The sequence below is a fragment of the Lissotriton helveticus genome, chromosome 5_1 (genome assembly GCF_964261635.1).
Source record: "Lissotriton helveticus chromosome 5_1, aLisHel1.1, whole genome shotgun sequence".
NCBI lineage: Eukaryota > Metazoa > Chordata > Amphibia > Caudata > Salamandridae > Lissotriton > Lissotriton helveticus.
Genome location: NC_136065.1, coordinates 1,920,153,212 through 1,920,174,065, shown reverse-complemented (window position 1 = coordinate 1,920,174,065; position 20,854 = coordinate 1,920,153,212). Strand labels below are relative to the sequence as shown.

Sequence of the window (20,854 nt, the reverse complement as noted above, 5' to 3'; positions counted from 1 at the left end):
GTGGGAGCGCGCCCGGACATGCCAGCGTAATTACCTGTTGCATCATGGTTAGTGTAGTTCTTCATGTCTCGCTTAGTACTCAGTTCGTAATATTCATAGCCAATGCTCAAATTATTTTTTCACATCTTATCCCTAGACACGTGTTTCTTGCTTCCGCATTCATCAGTAGGGAAAAACAAATTATTCAAGGTTGCTGTGCATGCTGCTGTCGTCTATCAGGACCAGTTCCACTTCCAGCATACAGGCTCTGCTCCCGAGCTCGTCAGCTCAGCGGCTCACGAGAGCCATTTTCAACAATCAGGGGGGTGGGAGCGCACCCGGACATGTCAGCGTAATTACCTGTTGCATCATGGTTAGTGTAGTTCTTAATGTCTCGCTTAGTACTCACTTCATAATATTCATAGCCAATGCTCAAATTATTTTTTCACATCTTATCCCTAGACACGTGTTTCTTGCTTCCGCATTCATCAGTAGGGAAAAACAAATTATTCAAGGTTGCTGTGCATGCTGCTGTCGTCTATCAGGACCAGTTCCACTCCCAGCATACAGGCTCTGCTCCCGAGCTCGTCAGCTCAGCGGCTCACCAGAGCCATTTTCAACAATCAGGGGGGTGGGAGCGCGCCCGGACATGCCAGCGTAATTACCTGTTGCATCATGGTTAGTGTAGTTCTTCATGTCTCGCTTAGTACTCAGTTCGTAATATTCATAGCCAATGCTCAAATTATTTTTTCACATCTTATCCCTAGACACGTGTTTCTTGCCTCCGCATTCATCAGTAGGGAAAAACAAATTATTCAAGGTTGCTGTGCATGCTGCTGTCGTCTATCAGGACCAGTTCCACTCCCAGCATAGAGGCTCTGCTCCCGAGCTCGTCAGCTCAGCGGCTCACGAGAGCCATTTTCAACAATCAGGGGGGTGGGAGCGCGCCCGGACATGCCAGCGTAATTACCTGTTGCATCATGGTTAGTGTAGTTCTTCATGTCTCGCTAAGTACTCAGTTCGTAATATTCATAGCCAATGCTCAAATTATTTTTTCACATCTTATCCCTAGACACGTGTTTCTTGCTTCCGCATTCATCAGTAGGGAAAAACAAATTATTCAAGGTTGCTGTGCATGCTGCTGTCGTCTATCAGGACCAGTTCCACTCCCAGCATACAGGCTCTGCACGCGAGCTCGTCAGCTCAGCGGCTCACGAGAGCCATTTTCAACAATCAGGGGGTGGGAGCGCGCCCGGACATGCCAGCGTAATTACCTGTTGCATCATGGTTAGTGTAGTTCTTCATGTCTCGCTAAGTACTCAGTTCGTAATATTCATAGCCAATGCTCAAATTATTTTTTCACATCTTATCCCTAGACACGTGTTTCTTGCTTCCGCATTCATCAGTAGGGAAAAACAAATTATTCAAGGTTGCTGTGCATGCTGCTGTCGTCTATCAGGACCAGTTCCACTTCCAGCATACAGGCTCTGCTCCCGAGCTCGTCAGCTCAGCGGCTCACGAGAGCCATTTTCAACAATCAGGGGGGTGGGAGCGCACCCGGACATGTCAGCGTAATTACCTGTTGCATCATGGTTAGTGTAGTTCTTAATGTCTCGCTTAGTACTCACTTCATAATATTCATAGCCAATGCTCAAATTATTTTTTCACATCTTATCCCTAGACACGTGTTTCTTGCTTCCGCATTCATCAGTAGGGAAAAACAAATTATTCAAGGTTGCTGTGCATGCTGCTGTCGTCTATCAGGACCAGTTCCACTCCCAGCATACAGGCTCTGCTCCCTAGCTCGTCAGCTCAGCAGCTCACGAGAGCCATTTTCAACAATCAGGGGGGTGGGAGCGCGCCCGGACATGCCAGCGTAATTACCTGTTGCATCATGGTTAGTGTAGTTCTTCATGTCTCGCTTAGTACTCAGTTCGTAATATTCATAGCCAATGCTCAAATTATTTTTTCACATCTTATCCCTAGACACGTGTTTCTTGCTTCCGCATTCATCAGTAGGGAAAAACAAATTATTCAAGGTTGCTGTGCATGCTGCTGTCGTCTATCAGGACCAGTTCCACTCCCAGCATACAGACTCTGCTCCCGAGCTCGTCAGCTCAGCGGCTCACGAGAGCCATTTTCAACAATCAGGGGGGTGGGAGCGCGCCCGGACATGCCAGCGTAATTACCTGTTGCATCATGGTTAGTGTAGTTCTTCATGTCTCGCTTAGTACTCAGTTCGTAATATTCATAGCCAATGCTCAAATTATTTTTTCACATCTTATCCCTAGACACGTGTTTCTTGCCTCCGCATTCATCAGTAGGGAAAAACAAATTATTCAAGGTTGCTGTGCATGCTGCTGTCGTCTATCAGGACCAGTTCCACTCCCAGCATAGAGGCTCTGCTCCCGAGCTCGTCAGCTCAGCGGCTCACGAGAGCCATTTTCAACAATCAGGGGGGTGGGAGCGCGCCCGGACATGCCAGCGTAATTACCTGTTGCATCATGGTTAGTGTAGTTCTTCATGTCTCGCTAAGTACTCAGTTCGTAATATTCATAGCCAATGCTCAAATTATTTTTTCACATCTTATCCCTAGACACGTGTTTCTTGCTTCCGCATTCATCAGTAGGGAAAAACAAATTATTCAAGGTTGCTGTGCATGCTGCTGTCGTCTATCAGGACCAGTTCCACTCCCAGCATACAGGCTCTGCACGCGAGCTCGTCAGCTCAGTGGATCACGATAGCTATTTTCAACAATCAGGGGGTGGGAGCGCGCCCGGACATGCCAGCGTAATTACCTGTTGCATCATGGTTAGTGTAGTTCTTCATGTCTCGCTAAGTACTCAGTTCGTAATATTCATAGCCAATGCTCAAATTATTTTTTCACATCTTATCCCTAGACACGTGTTTCTTGCTTCCGCATTCATCAGTAGGGAAAAACAAATTATTCAAGGTTGCTGTGCATGCTGCTGTCGTGTATCAGGACCAGTTCCACTCCCAGCATACAGGCTCTGCTCCCGAGCTCGTCAGCTCAGCGGCTCATGAGAGCCATTTTCAACAATCAGGGGGGTGGGAGCGCGCCTGGACATGCCAGCGTAATTACCTGTTGCATCATGGTTAGTGTAGTTCTTCATGTCTCGCTTAGTACTCAGTTCGTAATATTCATAGCCAATGCTCAAATTATTTTTTCACATCTTATCCCTAGACACGTGTTTCTTGCTTCCGCATTCATCAGTAGGGAAAAACAAATTATTCAAGGTTGCTGTGCATACTGCTGTCGTCTATCAGGACCAGTTCCACTCCCAGCATACAGGCTCTGCTCCCGAGCTCGTCAGCTCAGCGGCTCAAGAGAGCCATTTTCAACAATCAGGGGGGTGGGAGCGCGCCCGGACATGCCAGGGTAATTACCTGTTGCATCATGGTTAGTGTAGTTCTTCATGTCTCGCTTAGTACTCAGTTCGTAATATTCATAGCCAATGCTCAAATTATTTTTTCACATCTTATCCCTAGACACGTGTTTCTTGCTTCCGCATTCATCAGTAGGGAAAAACAAATTATTCAAGGTTGCTGTGCATACTGCTGTCGTCTATCAGGACCAGTTCCACTCCCAGCATACAGGCTCTGCTCCCGAGCTCGTCAGCTCAGCGGCTCAAGAGAGCCATTTTCAACAATCAGGGGGGTGGGAGCGCGCCCGGACATGCCAGGGTAATTACCTGTTGCATCATGGTTAGTGTAGTTCTTCATGTCTCGCTTAGTACTCAGTTCGTAATATTCATAGCCAATGCTCAAATTATTTTTTCACATCTTATCCCTAGACACGTGTTTGTTGCTTCCGCATTCATCAGTAGGGAAAAACAAATTATTCAAGGTTGCTGTGCATGCTGCTGTCGTCTATCAGGACCAGTTCCACTCCCAGCATACAGGCTCTGCTCCCGAGCTCGTCAGCTCAGCGGCTCACGAGAGCCATTTTCAACAATCAGGGGGGTGGGAGCGCGCCCGGACATGCCAGCGTAATTACCTGTTGCATCATGGTTAGTGTAGTTCTTCATGTCTCGCTTAGTACTCAGTTCGTAATATTCATAGCCAATGCTCAAATTATTTTTTCACATCTTATCCCTAGACACGTGTTTCTTGCCTCCGCATTCATCAGTAGGGAAAAACAAATTATTCAAGGTTGCTGTGCATGCTGCTGTCGTCTATCAGGACCAGTTCCACTCCCAGCATAGAGGCTCTGCTCCCGAGCTCGTCAGCTCAGCGGCTCACGAGAGCCATTTTCAACAATCAGGGGGGTGGGAGCGCGCCCGGACATGCCAGCGTAATTACCTGTTGCATCATGGTTAGTGTAGTTCTTCATGTCTCGCTAAGTACTCAGTTCGTAATATTCATAGCCAATGCTCAAATTATTTTTTCACATCTTATCCCTAGACACGTGTTTCTTGCTTCCGCATTCATCAGTAGGGAAAAACAAATTATTCAAGGTTGCTGTGCATGCTGCTGTCGTCTATCAGGACCAGTTCCACTCCCAGCATACAGGCTCTGCACGCGAGCTCGTCAGCTCAGCGGCTCACGAGAGCCATTTTCAACAATCAGGGGGTGGGAGCGCGCCCGGACATGCCAGCGTAATTACCTGTTGCATCATGGTTAGTGTAGTTCTTCATGTCTCGCTAAGTACTCAGTTCGTAATATTCATAGCCAATGCTCAAATTATTTTTTCACATCTTATCCCTAGACACGTGTTTCTTGCTTCCGCATTCATCAGTAGGGAAAAACAAATTATTCAAGGTTGCTGTGCATGCTGCTGTCGTCTATCAGGACCAGTTCCACTTCCAGCATACAGGCTCTGCTCCCGAGCTCGTCAGCTCAGCGGCTCACGAGAGCCATTTTCAACAATCAGGGGGGTGGGAGCGCACCCGGACATGTCAGCGTAATTACCTGTTGCATCATGGTTAGTGTAGTTCTTAATGTCTCGCTTAGTACTCACTTCATAATATTCATAGCCAATGCTCAAATTATTTTTTCACATCTTATCCCTAGACACGTGTTTCTTGCTTCCGCATTCATCAGTAGGGAAAAACAATTTATTCAAGGTTGCTGTGCATGCTGCTGTCGTCTATCAGGACCAGTTCCACTCCCAGCATACAGGCTCTGCTCCCTAGCTCATCAGCTCAGCAGCTCACGAGAGCCATTTTCAACAATCAGGGGGGTGGGAGCGCGCCCGGACATGCCAGCGTAATTACCTGTTGCATCATGGTTAGTGTAGTTCTTCATGTCTCGCTTAGTACTCAGTTCGTAATATTCATAGCCAATGCTCAAATTATTTTTTCACATCTTATCCCTAGACACGTGTTTCTTGCTTCCGCATTCATCAGTAGGGAAAAACAAATTATTCAAGGTTGCTGTGCATGCTGCTGTCGTCTATCAGGACCAGTTCCACTCCCAGCATACAGGCTCTGCTCCCGAGCTCGTCAGCTCAGCGGCTCACGAGAGCCATTTTCAACAATCAGGGGGGTGGGAGCGCGCCCGGACATGCCAGCGTAATTACCTGTTGCATCATGGTTAGTGTAGTTCTTCATGTCTCGCTTAGTACTCAGTTCGTAATATTCATAGCCAATGCTCAAATTATTTTTTCACATCTTATCCCTAGACACGTGTTTCTTGCCTCCGCATTCATCAGTAGGGAAAAACAAATTATTCAAGGTTGCTGTGCATGCTGCTGTCGTCTATCAGGACCAGTTCCACTCCCAGCATAGAGGCTCTGCTCCCGAGCTCGTCAGCTCAGCGGCTCACGAGAGCCATTTTCAACAATCAGGGGGGTGGGAGCGCGCCCGGACATGCCAGCGTAATTACCTGTTGCATCATGGTTAGTGTAGTTCTTCATGTCTCGCTAAGTACTCAGTTCGTAATATTCATAGCCAATGCTCAAATTATTTTTTCACATCTTATCCCTAGACACGTGTTTCTTGCTTCCGCATTCATCAGTAGGGAAAAACAAATTATTCAAGGTTGCTGTGCATGCTGCTGTCGTCTATCAGGACCAGTTCCACTCCCAGCATACAGGCTCTGCACGCGAGCTCGTCAGCTCAGCGGATCACGATAGCCATTTTCAACAATCAGGGGGTGGGAGCGCGCCCGGACATGCCAGCGTAATTACCTGTTGCATCATGGTTAGTGTAGTTCTTCATGTCTCGCTAAGTACTCAGTTCGTAATATTCATAGCCAATGCTCAAATTATTTTTTCACATCTTATCCCTAGACACGTGTTTCTTGCTTCCGCATTCATCAGTAGGGAAAAACAAATTATTCAAGGTTGCTGTGCATGCTGCTGTCGTGTATCAGGACCAGTTCCACTCCCAGCATACAGGCTCTGCTCCCGAGCTCGTCAGCTCAGCGGCTCATGAGAGCCATTTTCAACAATCAGGGGGGTGGGAGCGCGCCTGGACATGCCAGCGTAATTACCTGTTGCATCATGGTTAGTGTAGTTCTTCATGTCTCGCTTAGTACTCAGTTCGTAATATTCATAGCCAATGCTCAAATTATTTTTTCACATCTTATCCCTAGACACGTGTTTCTTGCTTCCGCATTCATCAGTAGGGAAAAACAAATTATTCAAGGTTGCTGTGCATACTGCTGTCGTCTATCAGGACCAGTTCCACTCCCAGCATACAGGCTCTGCTCCCGAGCTCGTCAGCTCAGCGGCTCAAGAGAGCCATTTTCAACAATCAGGGGGGTGGGAGCGCGCCCGGACATGCCAGGGTAATTACCTGTTGCATCATGGTTAGTGTAGTTCTTCATGTCTCGCTAAGTACTCAGTTCGTAATATTCATAGCCAATGCTCAAATTATTTTTTCACATCTTATCCCTAGACACGTGTTTCTTGCTTCCGCATTCATCAGTAGGGAAAAACAAATTATTCAAGGTTGCTGTGCATGCTGCTGTCGTCTATCAGGACCAGTTCCACTCCCAGCATACAGGCTCTGCACGCGAGCTCGTCAGCTCAGCGGCTCACGAGAGCCATTTTCAACAATCAGGGGGTGGGAGCGCGCCCGGACATGCCAGCGTAATTACCTGTTGCATCATGGTTAGTGTAGTTCTTCATGTCTCGCTAAGTACTCAGTTCGTAATATTCATAGCCAATGCTCAAATTATTTTTTCACATCTTATCCCTAGACACGTGTTTCTTGCTTCCGCATTCATCAGTAGGGAAAAACAAATTATTCAAGGTTGCTGTGCATGCTGCTGTCGTCTATCAGGACCAGTTCCACTTCCAGCATACAGGCTCTGCTCCCGAGCTCGTCAGCTCAGCGGCTCACGAGAGCCATTTTCAACAATCAGGGGGGTGGGAGCGCACCCGGACATGTCAGCGTAATTACCTGTTGCATCATGGTTAGTGTAGTTCTTAATGTCTCGCTTAGTACTCACTTCATAATATTCATAGCCAATGCTCAAATTATTTTTTCACATCTTATCCCTAGACACGTGTTTCTTGCTTCCGCATTCATCAGTAGGGAAAAACAAATTATTCAAGGTTGCTGTGCATGCTGCTGTCGTCTATCAGGACCAGTTCCACTCCCAGCATACAGGCTCTGCTCCCTAGCTCAGCAGCTCAGCAGCTCACGAGAGCCATTTTCAACAATCAGGGGGGTGGGAGCGCGCCCGGACATGCCAGCGTAATTACCTGTTGCATCATGGTTAGTGTAGTTCTTCATGTCTCGCTTAGTACTCAGTTCGTAATATTCATAGCCAATGCTCAAATTATTTTTTCACATCTTATCCCTAGACACGTGTTTCTTGCTTCCGCATTCATCAGTAGGGAAAAACAAATTATTCAAGGTTGCTGTGCATGCTGCTGTCGTCTATCAGGACCAGTTCCACTCCCAGCATACAGGCTCTGCTCCCGAGCTCGTCAGCTCAGCGGCTCACGAGAGCCATTTTCAACAATCAGGGGGGTGGGAGCGCGCCCGGACATGCCAGCGTAATTACCTGTTGCATCATGGTTAGTGTAGTTCTTCATGTCTCGCTTAGTACTCAGTTCGTAATATTCATAGCCAATGCTCAAATTATTTTTTCACATCTTATCCCTAGACACGTGTTTCTTGCCTCCGCATTCATCAGTAGGGAAAAACAAATTATTCAAGGTTGCTGTGCATGCTGCTGTCGTCTATCAGGACCAGTTCCACTCCCAGCATAGAGGCTCTGCTCCCGAGCTCGTCAGCTCAGCGGCTCACGAGAGCCATTTTCAACAATCAGGGGGGTGGGAGCGCGCCCGGACATGCCAGCGTAATTACCTGTTGCATCATGGTTAGTGTAGTTCTTCATGTCTCGCTAAGTACTCAGTTCGTAATATTCATAGCCAATGCTCAAATTATTTTTTCACATCTTATCCCTAGACACGTGTTTCTTGCTTCCGCATTCATCAGTAGGGAAAAACAAATTATTCAAGGTTGCTGTGCATGCTGCTGTCGTCTATCAGGACCAGTTCCACTCCCAGCATACAGGCTCTGCACGCGAGCTCGTCAGCTCAGCGGATCACGATAGCCATTTTCAACAATCAGGGGTGGGAGCGCGCCCGGACATGCCAGCGTAATTACCTGTTGCATCATGGTTAGTGTAGTTCTTCATGTCTCGCTAAGTACTCAGTTCGTAATATTCATAGCCAATGCTCAAATTATTTTTTCACATCTTATCCCTAGACACGTGTTTCTTGCTTCCGCATTCATCAGTAGGGAAAAACAAATTATTCAAGGTTGCTGTGCATGCTGCTGTCGTGTATCAGGACCAGTTCCACTCCCAGCATACAGGCTCTGCTCCCGAGCTCGTCAGCTCAGCGGCTCATGAGAGCCATTTTCAACAATCAGGGGGGTGGGAGCGCGCCTGGACATGCCAGCGTAATTACCTGTTGCATCATGGTTAGTGTAGTTCTTCATGTCTCGCTTAGTACTCAGTTCGTAATATTCATAGCCAATGCTCAAATTATTTTTTCACATCTTATCCCTAGACACGTGTTTCTTGCTTCCGCATTCATCAGTAGGGAAAAACAAATTATTCAAGGTTGCTGTGCATACTGCTGTCGTCTATCAGGACCAGTTCCACTCCCAGCATACAGGCTCTGCTCCCGAGCTCGTCAGCTCAGCGGCTCAAGAGAGCCATTTTCAACAATCAGGGGGGTGGGAGCGCGCCCGGACATGCCAGGGTAATTACCTGTTGCATCATGGTTAGTGTAGTTCTTCATGTCTCGCTTAGTACTCAGTTCGTAATATTCATAGCCAATGCTCAAATTATTTTTTCACATCTTATCCCTAGACACGTGTTTCTTGCTTCCGCATTCATCAGTAGGGAAAAACAAATTATTCAAGGTTGCTGTGCATACTGCTGTCGTCTATCAGGACCAGTTCCACTCCCAGCATACAGGCTCTGCTCCCGAGCTCGTCAGCTCAGCGGCTCAAGAGAGCCATTTTCAACAATCAGGGGGGTGGGAGCGCGCCCGGACATGCCAGGGTAATTACCTGTTGCATCATGGTTAGTGTAGTTCTTCATGTCTCGCTTAGTACTCAGTTCGTAATATTCATAGCCAATGCTCAAATTATTTTTTCACATCTTATCCCTAGACACGTGTTTGTTGCTTCCGCATTCATCAGTAGGGAAAAACAAATTATTCAAGGTTGCTGTGCATGCTGCTGTCGTCTATCAGGACCAGTTCCACTCCCAGCATACAGGCTCTGCTCCCGAGCTCGTCAGCTCAGCGGCTCACGAGAGCCATTTTCAACAATCAGGGGGGTGGGAGCGCACCCGGACATGTCAGCATAATTACCTGTTGCATCATGGTTAGTGTAGTTCTTCATGTCTCGCTTAGTACTCAGTTTGTAATATTCATAGCCAATGCTCAAATTATTTTTTCACATCTTATCCCTAGACACGTGTTTCTTGCTTCCGCATTCATCAGTAGGGAAAAACAAAATATTCAAGGTTGCTGTGCATGCTGCTGTCGTCTATCAGGACCAGTTCCACTCCCAGCATACAGGCTCTGCTCCCGAGCTCGTCAGCTCACGAGAGCCATTTTCAACACTCAGGGGGGTGGGAGCGCGCCCGGACATGCCAGCGTAATTACCTGTTGCATCATGGTTAGTGTAGTTCTTCATGTCTCGCTTAGTACTCAGTTCGTAATATTCATAGCCAATGCTCAAATTATTATACAAGACTCTTTCTTGTAGCCTTCCACACACGGCCCGTCCCCAGATCCATTACCCCCTGCCGCTCGACACAAACCTCTCGCTAGAGCCCCAGGTATCCACAAAGGGGCGGATCCTTCGCAATGGCGGAGGAGCGTCGCCCAACTGGCTCAGTGCCAACAGCAAAAAAATAAAACTATATTTCAGTATTGTTTTATTTTTAAGCCACTGGCTCAGCCAGCTTGTGCAGAGAGGGGGCGGGCTGAGGCATGGGAGGGGGGTGGCGGAGTGCTAGTGCACTCCCTAAGTGCTCATGTGTGTATGGATTGCCATCTCAGGCCAACGAAAACTCACATACGCACTTAGGTTTCTCTAACCCAGCTGTGTTGAACAGCCGAGTTAAAGAAATCGCACAGACTCCCTGGTCTCAGCATGGCGTCTCTCTAGTCTGGTCAGGCCAATTCCTGCACTGCTCTGAAGTGAGGGGATTGGACAGGAAGTCTGTGACTAGCCTGCATTGTCTGCTAGGACATGGAAGACCCAGCACCGAGGCGCGACGTGGGAGGGGGCCACCAACAGGTAAGTTTACCTTTAATTAAAAAAAAATATATTCTTAATATCTCCCCTCCACCCTCCCCTGCACACCCTCCAGTGCTTTGACCCGAGCTACCCCCCTCCCCCACCCCTCTACTTCGTGTATGCGGCGGCCCCCACTGTATCCACAGCAACAAAATCTTGCCTAGTCACCTGAAGTGATTTTCCTATCATTCCCTCACAAAATGATCGTGCCCAATGCCAAGGCTGGCTTATGGTAAAATGTCTTATCTAGGCATATCAAAGAAAACGCTGGATCACTTTATTCAGTCAAAACTGGATTATGGTAACTCCGTTTATCTTGGCGTACCCAAGAAAATCCCGGGTCATTTTATTCAGTTATGGCTGGGTTATGGTAACTCAGTTTATCTTGGCGTACCCAAGAAAATCCCGGGTCATTTTATTCAGTTAAGGCTGGGTTATGGTAACTCAGTTTATCTTGGCGTACCCAAGAAAATCCCATATTTTGATCAGTCAAGGCTGGGTTATGGTAGCTCAGTTTATCTTGGCATACTCAAGAAAATTGTGGATCACTTTATTCAGTCAAAGCTGGATTACGGTAACTCGGCTTACCGAGGAGTATCGAAGAAAGCACTGGATCATTCAACGAAACTTCAAAATGCTGCAGTTAGACTTGTCTTCAGTTTGAAAAACATTTGCTGATATAAGCACTTGGTAGTCTACTCAAGGGGCTCCCTGTCAATAAGTGCATTGTTTAAAGCTGCTTGCCTAATGCATGAAGCTTTCAACTGCCTCACTCCTGTTTTTCCTTTAGAAAAAAATCAAAGGTATGAGGCAGCCACCACTTAAGATCCTCCCCTAAACCCACATTTTTAGTCCCAAATTTCAAACTTTGCAACTAAGGAGTTAGGTTCTTCCAGGTGCTTGGTTCCTCCTTGAAGAGCTCACTGGCACTATTCATTAGCTCTGTATACGAGTGATAGCGCGCTTTACAAAAACCCATAAAGAAATACAAATAAAGTGACGTCTTCATCACACTTCAATGGTTCCAATTCACTTTCAGTTTCAGTTGATTCATTTATAGGATGCATATTCACCCACGGCATCTTGACGCTGGGATTTCAGAAAATTATACTAAGCGTCAACATAGTACCCTTTGGGATGAGTTCTGTATCAGAACAGCCAAGTTTTTAATTGCTTCCAGAATTTCATTAGTTTCTTCCTACTCAGACTGCTGCCACTGAGCAGGTGCGCCCACCCAATGTTGAATGACAAATTCCTGGGTCCGTGACCAGTGCTGGGTTTTCTGAACATAGATGTCTTCCTGGTACATAGAAATGGAATTTGTTTGTGATAGGACTTGCTGTATTGTAGAGGGCTTTATGTATTGCATAGATAGATTTTAGACAGATATTTATTTATTTATTTGAAGAGTTTTATATAGCGCTGGCTAGACCCGAAGGTATCAGAGCGCTTTACATGGGAATCAACAGATGCTCTTATAAAGGGGGAACCAATGTAAGTTTATTCAAACCAGGAATAATACTTTCATATTTCCTAATATTCAGTATTATCCTGGCTGGTTGATGTATTCTGAATAATTTGGAAGTAGATCTCAGTAGATTGCATTGCACTAGTCCAACCTTGCAGAAAAAATTTTAAAATATTAACGATCTGCTTTAAAAACCTCAGATGGAAAAACACGTCTTTGTGACATTATTAATCTTTTCATTAATGGTTTGTTCTGAATCAAATCTTATTTCAAGATTTCTTTACAGCTTCAATTGAAGCAGGACGTTGGCCTCTAGTGGTAGGCCAGAAGGGATGGTTTTACACCTGTTGATTGCTGGAATTGGAGAATTATTTCTTCATTCTGCTTTAAATGAATACGTGCCATACAAATCTGTAATCTTGGCGGTTTCTTAAATTGGCAGCACAGATAGAAGGTCCACCGTCAATCACAATAAAATTTGTAAATCACCCACATACAGAAGAGAGGAAAAGTGAAACAGTTGGATTAGATTCTCTAGAGTTGTCATATAAATGTTAAACAGAACGGGGAACAGTCCTGACTCATGCAGAACCCCACAGTTTACCAATTTGGTCTTTAATAAGTTGAATCCAAGTGCAGCCTGATCTTCTCAAATGATTAGAAAACTATTGAACTAACTTAGGGCTGTATCTGGATGCTGCATGCCCTCAACCTTTTCAGTGGTAGTTGATGGTCCACAGTATCAAAAGCTATCAGTGGGTAGAATAATATGAAAGCTGTAGGTATATCTCGGTCATATGATAAAGTAAAGTAAAAGTAAAGTCCACATTTGTAAAGTGCACAATCACCCGTAAGGGTCTCTAGGCGCTGGGGGGCCGTCGGGAAGATTAAGCGAGCTATTGCCCAGAGTCACATGGTGCTAGACTAACCTGCCGCCGGATCCGGGGATCGAACCGTGGTCCCCAGATTCCAGCGTCAGTCGCCCTGGCCGCGGCGCCACACCTCTCCCTCTGATATGATAGCCATAAATAATCAAATATGGCAGTCACTACAGTTTCTGTGCAGCATCTTGCACAAAACCTTGCCCGACTCCTACTAAGGAAATATTTAAGAGTCTGCAAAAGGAGACATTTGGTTAAATATTACCCTTTCTAACAATTTGACCAGGTTAGTTCCCTAAACAGTTTGGATTGAAAGTTCGTTTTTTTTAGCAAAGGATAGATCATAGCTCTCTTCAACTCTTTATGCTTTATTTCTGATGGGAGTAAAAAATTAATGATGTCTTTCATAACTAATCACGAAAGCAGCATTCTGTTTGTGAAGGTGAACAGGCAATGGATACCCGTTCAACCCCAATAGTTTACAATTCTTTTTTATTTAAAAAAATGTGTTTATTACATTTTATAATAATAAAACAGGACATACGCAATTAGGAAGAAACAATAAGAATAGAAAAAAGAGCAGCTCAGTATGCAAGATACAAGCAGTCGGAATGGTATAGCAAATTATATACATCAATAACAAATATTGGGACAATATCAGTAAGGGAGATAATGACACCAATAAAAAGAAAGTCTCATACAATGATACATCGACAAGGTGTCTTAACCATATGGTTTATCATTCTTGACCCAAATCTGGCATTGCATTTAAACTACGTTTTCAAGTATTTCCAACTGATTATTGCTAGTGGTAATGTTGGTAGAGACATCTGTACTAGTTTTAATCTCGGTATCGTCTTGATATTTTGCTGACATCACAATCACAGAGGTAAGGCTCTGCAGCTTTGCCTGGAGTGTTTTTAAAGCATTTATAATCTGGCAGACAACTTTGGTAGGGTTGGTTGCTTTCTTTATCAAATTGGAATGATAGTTAGCCTTTGTGGCTAGATCGTTTTTATATTAATTGATTGTAATGGACAAGGCCTCTTTGGGTACTAGGGAATAATTACGTCGCCACTCATTCAGGTTGTCTCATTTATTCCATCTATCTAAGTTCTGTGGAAACCATGGGGCATATTATTAAGACAGGCGAAAAAATAATCGCCGTTTTAGCGGCGCAAAACTGCCGCTAAAACGGCGATAATGGGCTTGAATTCCATAGAGCATATTTTCAAGCCCATTATCGCTGTTTTAGCAGCAGTTTTCTGCCGCTAAAACAGCGATAATTTTATCGCCTGTCTTGATAATATGCCTTCATATTTCTCTTTGCGGAAAACTATGTATCTAATCTTGTTTTTGTGGGTATGTTCCTTGTCATATAGACAATGACCATTGCACTGTGTTGCATCATAAGCATCTGAGTTTTTTTTGGTATCTCTTAAGCTTTTCTTATCTCCAAAATCCACTACTGAAAGTTCTTTATTAAATGTATTCCATAACCTCACCTCCCTTTAATGACTCACATAAGCTGTTTTTACTTAATGTGCCTCATAGTTCCAGGCGATGTGGGTTGATATTGTGGCCTATCAAAGGTGCCTCCCCACATGGAAGAGCCATACATGCCATATTTTCCCAACAGACAATGTCTAAAGTATGCTGTGCTTTATGCGTGGGTAGCATGGTGGAGATGATGTGGCCTAGTGGCTAGGGCGGTCAACCTAAAACCTGGGGAACGGGGTTCGAGTCTCTGCAATGACACTCAACATCCTGTGATTCTGGGCACATCACTTAATCTCCCTGTGCATAACAAAAATTAACGTGTCCTTATGTAACGCAACTGGGGTTCATGTAAAGCACTCTGAAACCTGATACCTTCGGTGTTTGCGCTATATAAAACTCAGAAAAAAATAAAATTGCATTTGCTGAAATTAAACAGTACGTGAAAAGCGGTGGGTGACCCAATATACCCTTGCGGTCTCGGGCTGATACTTGATAATGTAAAACTGCCAGCAAGGGAGTTTATTCTGTTAGAATCTATCACAGATAATAGACATATGTACTACTGACATCTATTGGTCTATTCCAACCTAATTGGTATCTGTTTACTGTAATTTAGTCTAACCATTAGACAAAAGTGAAAATGAATCAAAGACAAAACAACACAGGATATTTGTTATACGAAAGATAATTCTTTTATATATATTTTGATTAGAAAATTCAAATAGGGTACAAATGAATACTTAAAATTGATCAACAAATGCATTCAAATGATCAAGGGCCAAATCAATTTCTCCTTCAATCCATCTGAATTAAAGTCCAATCTAACATAAATCTTAACAAATGACTTCTGTATTTTAACAGAGAAAGTGTCGTTTACAAAACCAATAAAAAAATGGAAGATGTGGACGTTCAAGTCGACATTTCGGTCTTATGTTCGTTTACTCCTTAAGACCTTCTTCAGGACAACATGTATTTGCATAAAGATGTGACCCCCTATAAAGACATAATGTGAACATTATTATCTTCTAGCATTAATTAATAAATAGAAATGTAATAACCCGTGCGCAAATAGACAGTTTTGAACTTATCCAAAACCGGATATAATCACAGTGTTTTAACTCATTTTTATAAAAACATGAATGTTGATAACATTCTTACAGTTTAGACACATTTCTAAGAAACAGTCATTGTCTGGTCTTTGCATCATTTTTCCTACAACTGCTTTATGTTCACACATTGCTAGAAGTCATGTTCTTAATCATTCGACTTTTTAAGATGAAACCACTCACTTCTTAATATTATCCTGGCGTGGTATCTTAGGATAATTCTTCTACAGACTATCTAGAAAAGTCCTGTTTCTAGAAAAAGAAAATGTATATATCTTGACTAAAACTTAAGAGTCTTGACATGTATTGTTATGTTTTTGTCGTTCTTGGTTTGATCTAATACCTGAACAGTCTGTTTCTCACTTTAGACTGGTGGACGAATGTTCGTATTATTGCCTCAATCTTCTTGCATTGTTGAGAACCTGGGAAAATAACAGTTGTTTCCATAAGTTTGTGGAGTGACAATTGCCTTCTTTTTATAAATACTCAAGATTGCAGGTAAATATGAATCGCGAACGACAATATTACCGCATTGTATCATCACATGAATTTTTTCGAGGGATGGAAAGTGTAGTCCTAGCTGGTTTCAGCCACCGTTTATGTTAAAAGCAGCTATATTTGCCTTGTGACTTTCTGAACACCTTTTTATCTTATCACATTGTCGATTTAACTTACTCGACAAATCCGCAAATCAGACGGCTCCCGGCCGTCCGACGCACATGCCATGGCCGGGGGCCGTCCGGCGCATCCAAAGGGTTAAATCTGTTGTATTGAATAGTAATTTTAATAGAGCAATCATATTATTAGACATGGGTGGAGTTCGTGGAGTTCTGCTATGCAGCTCCGCGGAGTTCCGCAAGCGGCAGAGTGCTTCAAGTCACACTGCTCTTGCTGATTTTTGGTGCTGCAAGTTTATCCCACGCTGAAAATCAGCACGAATGGCACCATGTGCATCGCAACAGGGTGCTGCTTTTATTTCTGCAGCTTAGGGAGATGTTCTACATGAGCAGCAGTTTCACCAATACGAGTGGCAAGTATCTAAACGAGAGCAGTAGTGACCTGCTGCAACTGCCTGCGCCTAGAAATCTCACCGGGAGGTTTAGTGTATGGTGTTCCTTGCTTGTACTCGCCAACTTAAGGTAGAGTTTTTCTGAGCTCCGCGTAGAGCGTGTGGTGGGCAAAACTCTGCGAACTCCATCAGCAGAGTGGAGTTCACCACCCATCCCTATTATTAAGTAATCAGATTGTTTGCATGGAACGTCTTAGTAAGCAACATTGTTGTGTTGTGAATGTTTATGTACTATATTAGATCTTATAACGAATCCGCTGTTTAAATGAATTATTCAAGTAAATGTAATGTTTTAAATGCAGTTCGTGATGTTTCCTTAATTTCTAGTTCTAGCTGTTATCTTTTTTTTAATAGTTTTTAGGTTTAAAGTTTAAATACTTTATTCAGTTAATATAACCATAAAGGTGTACACAGCAAGTGTAAGTAAAATGAGATAAAATATAAAAAATCTAAAACATTAAAAGGTACTTCCATTGTAAAGAAATTCATATCAGGCAAAAATAGTCACAACATACATAGGGGCATTTTATCAAGAACGGCGTGAAAATTAAAACTGCAGCTAAAGCGAAGATAATGGGCATGATAATATGCCCTTGTGAATTTCCATAGAAGCCCAGATTCACACCAGAACCTGGGCTTCTATGCGAATTCACAAGGGCGTATTATCAAGCCCATTATCGCCGCTTTAGCAGCAGTTTCCTGCCGCTAAAGCGGCGATAATGTTATCGCCGGCGTTGATATTATGGCCCTTAGTTTGGGACATGGGACAAAGGGCATATGTGGCAAATTGAATCAAGTACAAAACATTATTAGCAGGTGCAAACAGCGGATGATTTCACCTTGAGAGAGGCTAAGTCAGAGGTGTAGCTAGACCTTTTGCCACCCTGCTTTTGTCGGCCGTGGGTTAAGAGTGTGGGGTGGGGTGCTGGCGATTCTTGCGTTTTATTGCCGCACACGATGGCCGCAGGTACTGGGGGGGCTGCAACCCACAAAACTCATGCCTCCTGGTGTGGACCGACCCCCACTGGGATAAGTGGTGTCATAATAGGAGTTACCAAAGCAATGGGATATATGCTGAATTTTAGCAAAGCCCCCTGAGTTTAAATAACACTGTCTTGTCAAATCATATAACATTCATAATGGAACAACTCATGACATAGATCAGTGCATATAACAGGGTGCAAACATAGCAAGTCAGGTGTAAGCAGATGTAACATGTTGTTTATAAAACTTTGCTTGCAATAGTAAAAATGCATGTAGTGCCTTTCCCTGTACTACGTGGCAGGCACCACGCAGTGCCTGTCACTCAGTGCAGGGAAATGCAGGGGGGTACAGTGGGTACCACAAAAGTGCACAATCACCCCCCCCAACACAAGGGGGGCCCGCAAAGGACTGCCAAAACCAATGTCTGCCAGCCTTTCAATGGCGGTTTACCCACCACGGAAAAGCTGGCTGCAGCCAGCATCCTAATCTGGCATATGGTGCCCGCTAGGCAATGCCACCATTTTAGGCATGCTGACCACTCCGCCAGGCAATCGATACGATTGCATGTGGCTGAAGTGTGGTGAGCGGTCTTTGCAACCACCGCGGTCGGAAAGCGATTCCCCCCGCCATCATAATGTGGCTTTGGGAAAATTGATGTCCGATGGCCCGCCACTGCACGGCTGGTGGTGGCAGGCCTTCCACAATCGTAATTACCCCCTAAGTCGAACTGATCTATAAATGCACCCCATGCGGATCATTTAACTTGGCTTTCATGCCAGCCAGTTTCCAGGGTAGGATATTAATGCCGGCTGAATTATTAGTTGGTGTTTCTTACACTGGGCTAGGAATTTCCCTAGAAAATGGCCCACAAAAAAAGACCATCTCGCCTGAATTGCAATTACATTGCTCACTCTCTATAGGAAGTGTCACCCTGTCTTTACTAAGATGTCACAGGGCCCTGCCCTGATTCAGTCGACCGTAGAGGTCCCTGATTCCGCCCCTTGCCTGCGGCGAGAAAATCGGCTATAGGAGGTTGGAAAGAAGAACCAGGAAGTTTGCACCATATAGTTTTATTTTTTCTAGTGGTGTGGGTTGCATTTAATCAATTAATTATTAATGGTATCCATGTTATATTGTTTGAAGTGTCCTTGCTTAGGCAGGAGAGAAGTGGATAGAAGAGGTTAGACCTCAGTGGTCCCAATTGTCCCTCTAGGCATCAGTGGCATGTCTTTCCTGAGACTTCAAGGCTTCCAGTTCACTCCAAGGACATCATTGGCAGGTGAATTCAGACTTTAATTATATAAGATGCCTCTGTGGACTTCAGTGATGTATCTCTTCTTAAGAGTCAAGGGTTCCAGTCCAAGGTTTTCCCTGACAAGTCTCTTTGGTCTCGAATGTCGTCAGTTCAACCCGTTGTCTTGAGTGACATTTCTGGTGCTTGCAGTACATGCCATAGGCATCAAATACATGTCCCTCATGAAACTTCAATGGCAATGTATCAGTCTATAGGTGCTGGCGGGATGTCTCCCTGTACACCACAGTGGTTCAAATCCACCCAATAGACACTAATATCTGGGGTGTCTACTTTAGACAGTGCTTGCCAAAATACAGTCTATAGAGCCTGGTGCATTAAGCTCACTCGACAGCTGGCATTGAAATGTCTCTTTTTAGACAAGAGTAGTTTCAGCTCCCTCCACAGTACCAGGTCCCTTTCGGAACCATCTGCGGTATAGCAGGCTAAGCCAGGTTTTCCATCGCACCTATAACTGCTCGAAGGATTTCTCAATAGCACTGTGCCAGGATAAATTAAGTTATTGTGCTTGGCCACGTCACTGCCTGCTGTTCATTCTTAGAAATATGGCTTAAGAGGTTGCACTTAGAAATGGCTTAGGCAGGAATTAATGCAAAGGGATAAAGGAATAGATGTGAGGGGGAAAATATGGAAAACTTAAACTTCTGATACCTGTAAAGTGGGTTGACTACAGAATGGGATGGTATGTTCAGCTTAGGGATTGACCCGGACTTACAATTGCTTGGAACCAAGACGTCGATTATGATGGCGCACCCCGAGGTGGAGGGACCGTCCACAGGGGCAGCGGCGTTCCCTCCATACCAATTAGGATATGACCGCCACCCTGGCGGTCACATCCCGTATCTTTAACATTGCAGCGGGTGCTGCTTCAAGCAGCACCCGCCGCAAGGTTAAAAAGTGCAGGCTTTGCATTTGCATGCACAAAGCGGCAGGTACCGCGCGGTGCCTGACGCTTTGTGCATGCAAATGGTACCCCCCATGTGCACCCCCACCACCCTTCACCCTGGGGGTCCGCAAGGGGCCCCCAGAAGCAAAGGTCCACATGCTTTTCCACGGCAGAAAAGCCACAGCGGAAAAGCATGTTTACACACACAGCCTAATTTGGCTGACGGTGTCTTGCAGACACCGCCACCAAATTGCGGCCAACATCCCGCGGATCAGCGGCGGACGGACCTGCCATCCGCCGCTGTTCCCACCGCCATCCTAATCTGGCGGTGGGTGTTTTCTCGGAACGCGGCGGTGAATCCGCATCCTCCGGGCCGCGGGTGGCTTCCACCGGCCCGGAGGATGCGGATTCACCTCAATCATAATCGAACCCTTAGTGCCAGACTTACAACTAACTCTTGCACCATCAGGATTTTCTGTTTGTGAAACAACCAAGATATTGATGAGCCCTTCCACAGCTATGCAGTACAGTTGTGTCGAACGGAGTAATAACTAGGTATCAATGCTGCATTGCAATCAAGGCCGTAAAACTCTGTCAAGCCCTCTACTTAACTGTATATGTTTAAGGTTTCACCCCAGACACAATGATGGGGCTCCATGCAGGATCCTATTTATCCCAACTTAGACCGATCATCATCTTGCCTGCGGGCCGGGCAAGGAAGTGCTTTCCACTGGGATAAGCAGTAAGCTCTGGAAGTGGCTCTTGGTTGCCTCACACTTGATATCCCATTAGCGCTCCATGTTAGTCTGCTTTTACTGTAGCCCATAATCATGTACAGCTGATGCCCAAAGCACGCAAAAGCAAAGTAGAACCTTTGCTATCTTTCAGGAGATTTGCAAGCAACTTTAGACATACTCAAGGATC

At 44.9% G+C, this 20,854-nt stretch overlaps 1 protein-coding gene and 1 long non-coding RNA gene across 2 annotated transcripts in view; one reads left to right on the top strand and one right to left on the bottom strand.

Moving 5' to 3' along the window:
• The window catches only part of IGFBP4 (insulin like growth factor binding protein 4), a 324,466-nt gene that overhangs the window by 120,965 nt on the left and 182,647 nt on the right, over positions 1-20,854 (top strand). The window lies entirely within an intron of this gene.
• The window catches only part of LOC144756029 (uncharacterized), a 33,350-nt gene continuing 27,804 nt past the window's right edge, over positions 15,309-20,854 (bottom strand). The window contains exons 2-3 of the long non-coding RNA XR_013595007.1: positions 16,023-16,101; positions 15,309-15,566 (exon numbers count right to left, since the gene is read on the bottom strand). This is a non-coding gene — a long non-coding RNA (uncharacterized LOC144756029). The remainder of the gene's footprint in view (positions 15,567-16,022; positions 16,102-20,854) is intronic.